Source organism: Oncorhynchus keta, chromosome 23, assembly GCF_023373465.1.
Source record: "Oncorhynchus keta strain PuntledgeMale-10-30-2019 chromosome 23, Oket_V2, whole genome shotgun sequence".
Classification (NCBI taxonomy): Eukaryota; Metazoa; Chordata; class Actinopteri; order Salmoniformes; family Salmonidae; genus Oncorhynchus; species Oncorhynchus keta.
In genome coordinates this window covers 29,610,650-29,620,879 of record NC_068443.1, presented here as the reverse complement: position 1 = coordinate 29,620,879, position 10,230 = coordinate 29,610,650, and the positions used below count along the sequence as shown (strand labels likewise).

General features: G+C 39.1%; 1 long non-coding RNA gene across 1 annotated transcript; it reads right to left on the bottom strand.

Annotated features, from left to right (window-relative positions):
• Positions 1–673: 673 nt before the first annotated feature.
• Positions 674–4,091, bottom strand: LOC127911037 (uncharacterized). The gene is made up of 2 exons (XR_008077425.1): positions 3,937–4,091; positions 674–3,049 (listed from the first exon to the last, which is right to left on the bottom strand). It is a non-coding gene; the product is annotated as an uncharacterized LOC127911037 (long non-coding RNA).
• Between the last annotated feature and the right edge of the window lie 6,139 nt (positions 4,092–10,230).

Below are 10,230 nucleotides of genomic sequence, written 5' to 3'. Positions count from 1 at the left end.
AACAGACAAACAGAGAACACAGGTAAAACATATAAAGATGGGTGACACCTGGAGGGGGTTGGAGACAGGCACAAAGACAGGTGAAACAGATCAGCTAAAGATGTATGACAGCTAAAGATAATGCTGGAAGCAAAGTTGCAAAATTCAAGTAATGCTAGCATTTTACAGAGGGCTACGACTGATGAATAAGGAATTCTTAGTAGTCAAGAGACAGGTAAACATTTTCTCATATAAGTTACATTCACAGAATGTTACATCATAATGCAGTAGCTAGATAATCAATTAAAACAGTATAGCAGGGTTCCCTAGCTGGCGGCCTGTAAGCCATATTTGGCCTCCGGGTAGTTTTATTTGGCCCCCCAAGTTTTCAGATTTTTTCATTTATTTTATACTTTTTTAAATGTTCAATGTTTGACATAAAATACACAAAAAAAGGATATCAGCTACAAGTGATTTTAATTGATGAAATATGTTCCCAAGGATTGAAATTATTATGTTTTATTCAAACATTATATCTGTTTGGGATTCTTGCGGTCAATTTCCAGTCTACAAATGATTAATACGTATGTTCCAGCACCCCGACCATCCTCTCAAGAACAAATTGGCCTGCGGCTGAATCTAGTTGATGATCCCTGCAATACAGGATGACACAGTAAAACAAAACAAAGATAGGGAGAATCAAGTGGTTTTATTTCAATGGAAAACAGGTGGTGTTGATGTGGGTTGTGTTTTTTTTTATGGCGCTCACAGGCTTAGCAGAGGCAGCTGCCAGACAAATGTTTAACTTTCCATCCATACAGCCTTATTGGTATTCCCTGGAAAGCCTGACACATACAGTGCCTTCAACAGTATTCATACACCATGACTTATTCTACATTGTGTTGTGTTACAGCCTTATGGCTCTCTAAGAGCTTTGCACACCAGGATTGTACAATATTAGCCCATTATTATTTTTTTAATTCTTCAAGCTCTGTCAAATTGGTTGTTGATCATTGCTAGACAACTATTTTCAAGTCTTGCCATAGATTTTCAAGCAGATTTAAGTGACAACTGTTACACAGCCACTCAGGAACATTCACTGACTTCTTGTGTTTTAGGTTATTGTCCTGCTGAAATGTGAATTGATCTCCCAGTGTCTGGTAGAAAGCAGACTGAATCAGGTTTTCCTCTAGGATTGTGCCTGTGCTTATCTCCATTCCGTTTCTTTTTTACCCTGAAAAACTCCCCAGTCCTTAATGATTACAAGCATCACATAACATGATGCAGCTACAACTATGCTTGAAAATATGGAGAGGTGTACTCAGTAATCTGTTGTATTGGATTAGCCCCAAACATAACACTTTGTATTCAGGACAAGGTGAGTTGCTTTTCCATTTTTTTGCAGTATTACTTTAGTACCTGGTTCTTGGTGATCCATCCTCAGTTTTCTCCTATCACAGCAATTAAACTCAGTAACTGTTTTAAAGTCACCATTGGCCTCATGGTAAAATCCCTGAGCGGTTTCCTTCCTCTCCGTCAACTGGATTAGGAAGGACGCCTGTACCTTTGTAGTGACTCGGATTATTGATACACCATCCAAAGTGTCATCAATAACTTCACCATGCTCAAAGGGATATTCAATGTCTGCTTTAATTTTTCATCTACCAATAGGTGCCCTTCTTTACAAGGCATTGGAAAACCTCCCTAGTTTTTGTGGTTGAATCTGAGTTTGAAATTCACTGCTCAACTCAGGGACCTTACAGATCAGCGATGAGGTAGTCAATAAAAAATCATGTTAACCACTCTTATTGCACACAAAGTGAGTCCATGCAACTTATTATGTGACTTGTTAAGCAAATTTCTACTCCTGAACTTATTTAGGCTTGTCACAACAAAGATGTTTAATGCTTATTGACTCAGGACATTTCAGCTTTTAATATGTTATTAATTAGATTTGTATTTTATTTTATTTTTTAATGTATAGGGGGCAGCATTTTCACTTTTGAATAAATATCGTGCCCAATTTCAACTTCCTGCTACTCATGCCAAGAATATAAGATATGCATAATATTAGTATATTTGGATAGGAAACACTCTGAAGTTTCTAAAACTGTTTGAATCATATCTGTGAGTATAACATAACTTATGTAGCAGGCAAAACCCTGAGGACTAACTGTTTAGATTTTCTTTTTGAGGTCTGTCTGTTCACTGAGATCTCATTGGTAAACGATATTTCTTCGGAACTTGTTTTCAGTTCCTACCGCTTCCACTGGATGTCACCAGTCTTTGGAATTTGGTTGAGGTTATTCATTTGTGCAATGAAGAAGTAGGGCCAACTAGGAACTGTGTAACACTGTTGAGAGTTGCGCAAGTCTTGAAAAGTAGCTTGGTTTGTTGTCTTCCTGTATTGAACACAGATAGACCCGTCATCAATTTGATCGATTATTAACGTTTAAAAATACCTAAAGTTGTATTACAAAAGTAGTTTGAAATATTTTGGCAAAGTTTATAGGCAACTTTCGAAATATTTTGTGGTGACATTGCGCATTTTGGAAGCTGTTTTTTTCTGGATCAAACACACCAAATAAATTGACATTTTGGATATATATGGATGGAATTAATCGAACAAAAGGACCAATTGTGATGTTTATGGGACATATTGGAGTGCCAACAAAAGAAGCTCTGTGGAAAGGCTGAGGGGTATGAATACTTTCTGAAGGCTCTGTATCATGAATAAATCAATTTAGGGGTTAGTTGTTAGTGTTGTGCAGTCTACAAACTCAACATTGAAAACAATGTATTTGTAAAAATATATACCGTTTTCTTTTAACTCTACACTGAATGTACAAGAACATTATGAACACCTTCCTAATATTGAGTTGCACCCCATTTTGCCCTTCGAACAGCCTCAATTCATCGGGGCATGGAATCTACAAGGTGTCAAAAGTGTTTGACAGGGATGCTGGTCCATGTTGATTCCAATGCTTTCCACAGTTGTGTCAAGTTGGCTGAATGTCCTTTGGGTTATTCTGGAAAGGACAACTGTTGTCTTCGAAGGGCTGATGAACACCTGAAAATATATAAATAAATCTAATATATTAATGAAATCTTCCTCCATAGTTTACCAGTGTTTAAAGTTAGAACAGTTATGATGTTCACCAGGTTATGAATTCTCTTGGCTCATTAAGGTGTTTTCATCAATACAATTTACATTTGCAAAGAACGATACAGTTGCATATTTATAATAGCTTTGGTGGTGTAAAGCAAAGTTGATGGATCAGTGTTGGTAGGTTAACATGTTAGCACAGCAAGTACTGTCAAATTACAGTGTTACAGACTACACATATAACGCAAAATAAAGCACCAATACAGGGAACTGATATAATAATCGTAATAATAATAATAATAATGATAAATAGTCATAACTTTTATTCTTCTACAGTCCCTTTTTGAAGCTTGCACAATTGCAACGACAATTTCACAATGGAGACTATTGTGTAATCTAATGGAAGAGGGGTGGTTAAAGCCAAATGAGTTTACATTGGTTTGCAAGTCTCATACGTGTTTGAATGATTTACACATACTACAAAGAGGTATCATACAATAGTTGCAAGTAGCCGACTATGTATATATGTGCAACAAAACTGTAAGAATGCTAAATGGATGACAAAAGTGATTTTAGACAGAGACCGCTACATTCTGGTCCAGGTCACAAGATATGAAAACGAATTACATTTCACACATTGTCATGTTGTAATGTTTCATAATTTGTGTGAGGATTTAGTGTTCCATAAATTGAAATGTGCACAGCATACAATAGTGTGTAATTGACAATTAGTTATTTATGCAAAAAAATAGACATTAGAATGATAATTCACCTTTGTCATTCTCATAACTTCCTCAACATTTAAATAAGGCAAGCAAGTGTAAGTAGCTAGGTTTTTCCTAAATATTTACCCACAAACAGCCATTTCTGCAGCTCCTGGCTGATCTTCAGGTGAGGTACTACTTATCCTACATGTGCTGCCCACTACCCCTTCTGAAGGATGGGTTGATCAGGCCCAAGTGAGCCAGGTGGCTCGTCCACTGCTTCTCACTCTTCAGACACAACCAATGAGATGTTCTCTCTGACTCCAGATCAGTTTTTGACAGATCTTCTTTGTCTGTGCTCCTCCTATAGACTGCCCTCCACAGTTATGTGTGACAAGGGTTTTCTATGTATAATACAGTTTTTCTCAGTCACTTTGGTGCATTTTTCACATCATCCCTAACATGTGCAAAATAATAAGTGCATTTCTCAGAACAATTTGTACAAATTGCAATATACAATATATATGTTTCTAAAGCTAGTCAGTCACTAAAAATCCTTAGTACATCTCTCAAAAGTAAATATTCATGCCAATGATCATGTCAGTGTCATCAGAATGATAAGTCATTGAGTCATTGTTCACGAACAAGGTCGTCAAAATGTTTAGGCATGTTGTCAATGTAACTGTACTTTGACAGTATTACCTGATGTGAACTTAGGCTACAGTTTGGATGACAGCTACTGTATTGAAAATGCACACGGCTGCACTTCTATGGCATATATCAATTTTAACAGTGCTATTTACTTATTACTGTAGTGCTATTTACTTATTACTGTATGTGGGTTATTGATTGAAAGAGACTGGACAACCCAAGAGGCATAAAGGAAAAAAAACTAAATTAGAAAGAAACACCGGAAACCACCCCTAAGGCACAACTTTGACCGCAGCACTGTTGTGCTGTCTCTACACATCCAGACGTTCCTGTCTGTCGACCCACATATTCTAATCCACATCACACCGGATATTTTCCCTTCCAATGCAACGTGGAAAGAATCTTTTGGAATGCCTTATCCATCCTCTGCAGGCGTCTACTGTGATGTCCTCACATGCTGCATCCATTGCAGCCAGCAGGGTCATCTATGTGTGTGGCTGACGATCGTACACCTTCCACCTCCATGCTGAAAATAACTCCTCAATTTGCTTAAGGAATGGTGAATAAGGTGGGAGGAATTTTATGAGCATCCTCGGGTGGGTCACAAACCATTGCCTTATGTTTGATCGATGGAAACTCACATTATCACAAATGACCACATACTTTGGCAAATCCTCTCTAAACAGACCCCTCTCATCATCAGGGATGAGAGCCCTGTAGAGAGTCTCTAAAAAGTTGAGTAGATGCTGGGTGTTGTATGGCCCTATAAGGGGGATATGGGTTAGGACACCATGCTCCGAAATAGCAGCACACATGGTGATATTTCCTCCCCGTTGGCCTGGCAAATCCACAGTAGCTCTGTGACCGATGATATTCCGACCCCGTCTTCTGCATGTGGGAGGGTTAACTTGATTCCAACTCCATTATACGCTATATCCCAGAACACACAGTTGAATTTGTTTTGGTAAGGAAGAGTGACATAACATGTACATATATTGCATGTTCCTTCCACAGCAATGGAAATGTGTGCAGTTTATGCTTACTGTACTATGTATCTCTATAAAATGTTGCTGTAAAGTAGTTACATAGATATATGTTTTACCTGTACATACTGGTACCGTAGCTCCTTAACTCTGTCCTCATTCCTTTGGAATGGTACACGGTACAGCTGTTTCATACTCATCTGGTTTCTATGCAGCACCCTGTCGATGGTTGAGATGCTAACCGTATGGATGTTTTCAAAGACATCGTTGTCTTCTATAATGGTCCTTTGTATTTCCCTGAGTCTCATGGCATTGTTTGCTCGGACCATGGTGCAAATAGCCTCCTCCTGTTGATGTGTAAAGGCGTCCTCTGCCACCTGTTTGAGGTAATCTTGCAGTCCTATGTGGGGAAAATAGACAAAAACTATGCGAACACACATTTTACTGTGAAACATACAGGTGGGTGCATGTAAGGTGCAGTATGTATAGAGTGTATAGAGTATATTTCTGTATGCTGTGAAATACAAGTGGACTACTGTAATATGAAGCATTGTAGGAAGTATACAGTATACTGCTTATATACAGTAACAGTGCACTGTACATTGGTGGACATACCTGTTCTCTCTTCAAAACGTTTGAACTATTGAGGACACGGTTGATCTCCCAATATTCGACTACACCCTTCGACCCGCCTCAGCCATTGTAAGGCCATGATTGACAACATGGTCTACAATAGTGGCCCTTATGTCATCAGATATGCGCCTAAATCAAATCAAATGTATTAATATAGCCCTTCGTACATCAGCTGATATCTCAAAGTGCTGTACAGAAACCCAGCCTAAAACCCTAAACAGCAAGCAATGCAGCTGTAGAAGCACGGTGGCTAGGAAAAACTCCCTAGAAAGGCCAAAACCTAGGAAGAAACCGAGAGAGGAACCAGGCTATGAGGGATGGCCAGTCCTCTTCTGGCTGTGCCGGGTGGAGCCTATGTTCTCTCCTGCCTCTTCCTATGTTTTGCCTTCCACCATGCATCCTTGCTCCTCTTTTTCCTCCTCCTCTTGGCTGTTGACCCTGTTCATTTCCTGGTCCATCCATTATTGAAAAATTGCAACTCTGTGTTGTGGTCTGTCTATGTATGCTTGCCAATTGATTCTTCATGAGATGCACTTTTGAGAAATTTAGACAACTGGTTGATTGTTGGTTGAACTAACACTTTACATTCCTTCATGAGTGAGGGTCAATTTCACCTGCACGATTCATCAATTCACGTTTTTGTACAAAAGGTCTAATAGAAATGTGTAAAACTATGCTTGACAGTTTATGACAAATAGTTCAACAATTTTGCATGTCATGGCTTATGCAAGGAACTAATGCCTAGATGTTTTGAGGGGTAAGACTATTCAACAGAGAACCATCTACTACTTTTTGATCAACATGACATGAGCAATTGATAATGTGGAAAAAAGCTGACACTTGTACATTATCAATTGCAATTTGCTCAAAATGAATAAGAAATTGCTTTAATGATGTGCACAAGTGACTAAATTATTTGGAATTTGTACAAGTAGTATCAAGAATTGCACTTTTGATCTAAGAAATGCACCAAAGCGACTGAGAAAAACTGTAATGATACAATAGTTCCATCTAGTGTTCAACATTCTGCCCAACAAGGTGAAACCTTGACATTGCTTGTATTTTCAAGGGTAAGTTACTAGTGAGAGTCAATAGGTGTCAGTAGAGACTCATCAATTTGCTCCCATTCCTTTAAATGACACATGCGCCATGCCAACACTTTACAGGTGCCTGTGTAGTATAATTTCCCCACCAAACAGAATATACATATATATGTTTTAACCCTTTTAGGTCACAATTGCATATTTTGTTTGTGCTTCTTGTGTTAACAATTTGCATTTATTTTATATGAACAGATTGTGGTTTTCCAAAGTGCATGCAGGCAGAGTCAACTGTATTCATTACTAAATTGTGTACAACAATATATAATATAGGCCAGGGCTAACCCAAGCTTCATGTCCACACCCCGGCTCAACCCTAACCCTAGCCATAACCCTAGCTTCATATCCACACCCCGGATCAACACTAAACCTAACTCTCACACTAACCCTAACTCTAGCTTCATGTCCACACCCCGGATCAATACTAACCGGAACCATAACCCTTTGTGATTTCCATTCTGCTTCCAGTATTGCCGGACCCTGAAATCAAGCAAGAATATTGTGCAGGACATATATATATAATATATGTACAGGAGATGTATGCACCATCTAACTTAGTGTTTTGAAAGATCTTATCATATGTTCATCTTCTTGTGTCTTTGTCTACATTTTTCTGTGGTGTCTTCATGTCTCAATGTTAATAACATGACTTATTATATATTGACAATAAAATACATCAAAGCAAGCATGTATTTGTATAATTGAGGGTGTGATCTATTTTCTCATGCTGATACCCCCTCGACCACGTTTGCAGACTTTATGCACACTCTTCTCGATGCGTTGCAAAGCATGCTTTTGCCCTCATTTTCTGTCAACGCCCACACACACATCCTGTCACAGGCACAGCTTGAGGTGGAAACAACCACCTACGCCTCTGACGCAGTCAGCCAGCATCAGACCATTTTACACAGCTCAATACTGAGACCACATCCCGTGGAAATAATCATGCAAAACCCAACCCCAATGTTATTCCACCCCACCGACCCATTTTGAGCTGTAAATCAGCACAGAGACGAAACAACTTAGTGGTTTCAGAAAACGAAATCTGCCTCCATAGTTTACCAGTGTTTAATGTTAGAACAGTTATGACGTTCACCAGGTTATGAATGCTCTCAGCTCATTAGGGTGTTTTCATCAATACAATTTGAATTTGCAAAGAACGATACAGTTGCATAATAGCTTTGTTGGTGCACAACTAAGTTGATGGGTCAGTGTGTGTAGGTTCATTCATAGGTTAGCACAGCATTTACAGTGTCATTGTAGTGCTACAGAGTACACATGGCCAAACAAAGCACCAAAACAGGAAACTGTTATAATAATCATGAATCGTGATAACTTTCATAGTTCTACAGTACCTGTCGAGGCTTGCACAATTTCAAAACAATTTCACAATAGAGACTATTTTGTCATCTCAACAGAGGAGGCGTGGTTTAAGAAGGCAAATCTGCAGACAGACTATGAAATATATGTTTACAGTATAAATCAAGCTAGACATAAGATTCGGAATGCAAAAGTCTCAGTATTATGTGGATGCTCTCAATGAAAATGTACATCACCCCAAAAAAACTCTGGAAAGTTCCTCAAGATCTGGACTCATCGAGAAGATGTAAAACAAGATCCTGTTTTAATGGTATAGATACAGACAATGGAATCTGCTTTGAAAAATTGAAAACAGTTGGGCATTTTAATACATTTTTTACAACCATTGTTAGCCCACCAGTTTCTAAACTACCTACTGTACAACATTTGTAAATTACAAATTTGAGACCGTGTCTGTATCAGAGGAAAAGGTAACAAAATGATGTTCTCATTGTGTGCAAACAAGTCAACTGGCCTGGATCAGAACCCAGCCAGATTCTTGAAAGATAGTTCAGGTGTCACCTACAAAACCATTACCCACATTGTAAACCTGTCTATAAACCAAGAAGAATTGTAGATCTGAGGTAGGGAACGACAGGTCTGTCTCAATTCTGACCACAATATCCAAGGTCTTTGAAAGGTTCTTTATGATCAGGTTGAGGAGTATCTCATTCAGCATAACCTACTGTATGAATACCAGTCAGGGTTCTGCGCAGCCAAATCTACAGACACATGCCTTACTCATCTCTTTTATCACATCAGATTGGAAAATGAGAAAGGACATTATACTTGCATGGTAATGCTTGACCTTCACAAAGCCTTTGACACCGTAGACCATGCCTTACTGATGTTTAAACTGTGTATGGGACTAAACAAAACCGCTGTGAATTGGTTTAGGTCGTACCTTACAGGGGGATCCCAGGCCTGTGACCTTACAAGGGGATCCCAGGTCTGTGACCTTACAGGGGGATCCCAGGTCTGTGACCTTACAAGGACATCCCAGGCCTGTGACCTTACAAGGGGATCCCAGGTCTGTGACCTTACAAGGAGATCCCAGGTCTGGGACGTTGATGGGACCCTATTAGAGGCTAAGGAGATTACTTGGGCCTCTTTTGTTTCTTATTTATGTTAACGACATGCCAGCAGCAGTAAAACGCAAACTACTACTATATGCTGATGACTCTGTGTTGCTGTTGTCCGGGAAGGATACCTCACAGATTGAAGAGATACTTGGTAGGGAGTTGGAGTCAGTGAAGGAGTGGCTTACAGACAACAAGCTGTCATTACCTTTAGGCAAAACTGAATTCATACTGTTCGGCATTAAACAGAGACTGCAGAAGGTAGATAGATAATGGTGACCTGTAATAGAAAATCAATTGTTTCCAAAGCGTCTGTCACATATCTAGGCATACATTAGATCTGTCCCTCACAGGTGAGTCTATTGCTGCTGGAGTTATATCCAAGAGTGCCAGTAAACTCATATTTCTCTACCGCAGAACAAATCAGTTTTACATCAAAATACAAAAAACTGACAACACGGATACAGTGTCATTTTGACTATGCCTGATCTGCGTGGAACAGTGGGCTGACGACAAAATGAAAGAATAAGATGCAGGTTGTGCAAAACAACGTCATTTGATATCTGCTAAATGTACCCATGTTGGAGGAAATTCATTCTTAGCAGGGTGGAACAGCTGTAGCGTAACCATATAAAC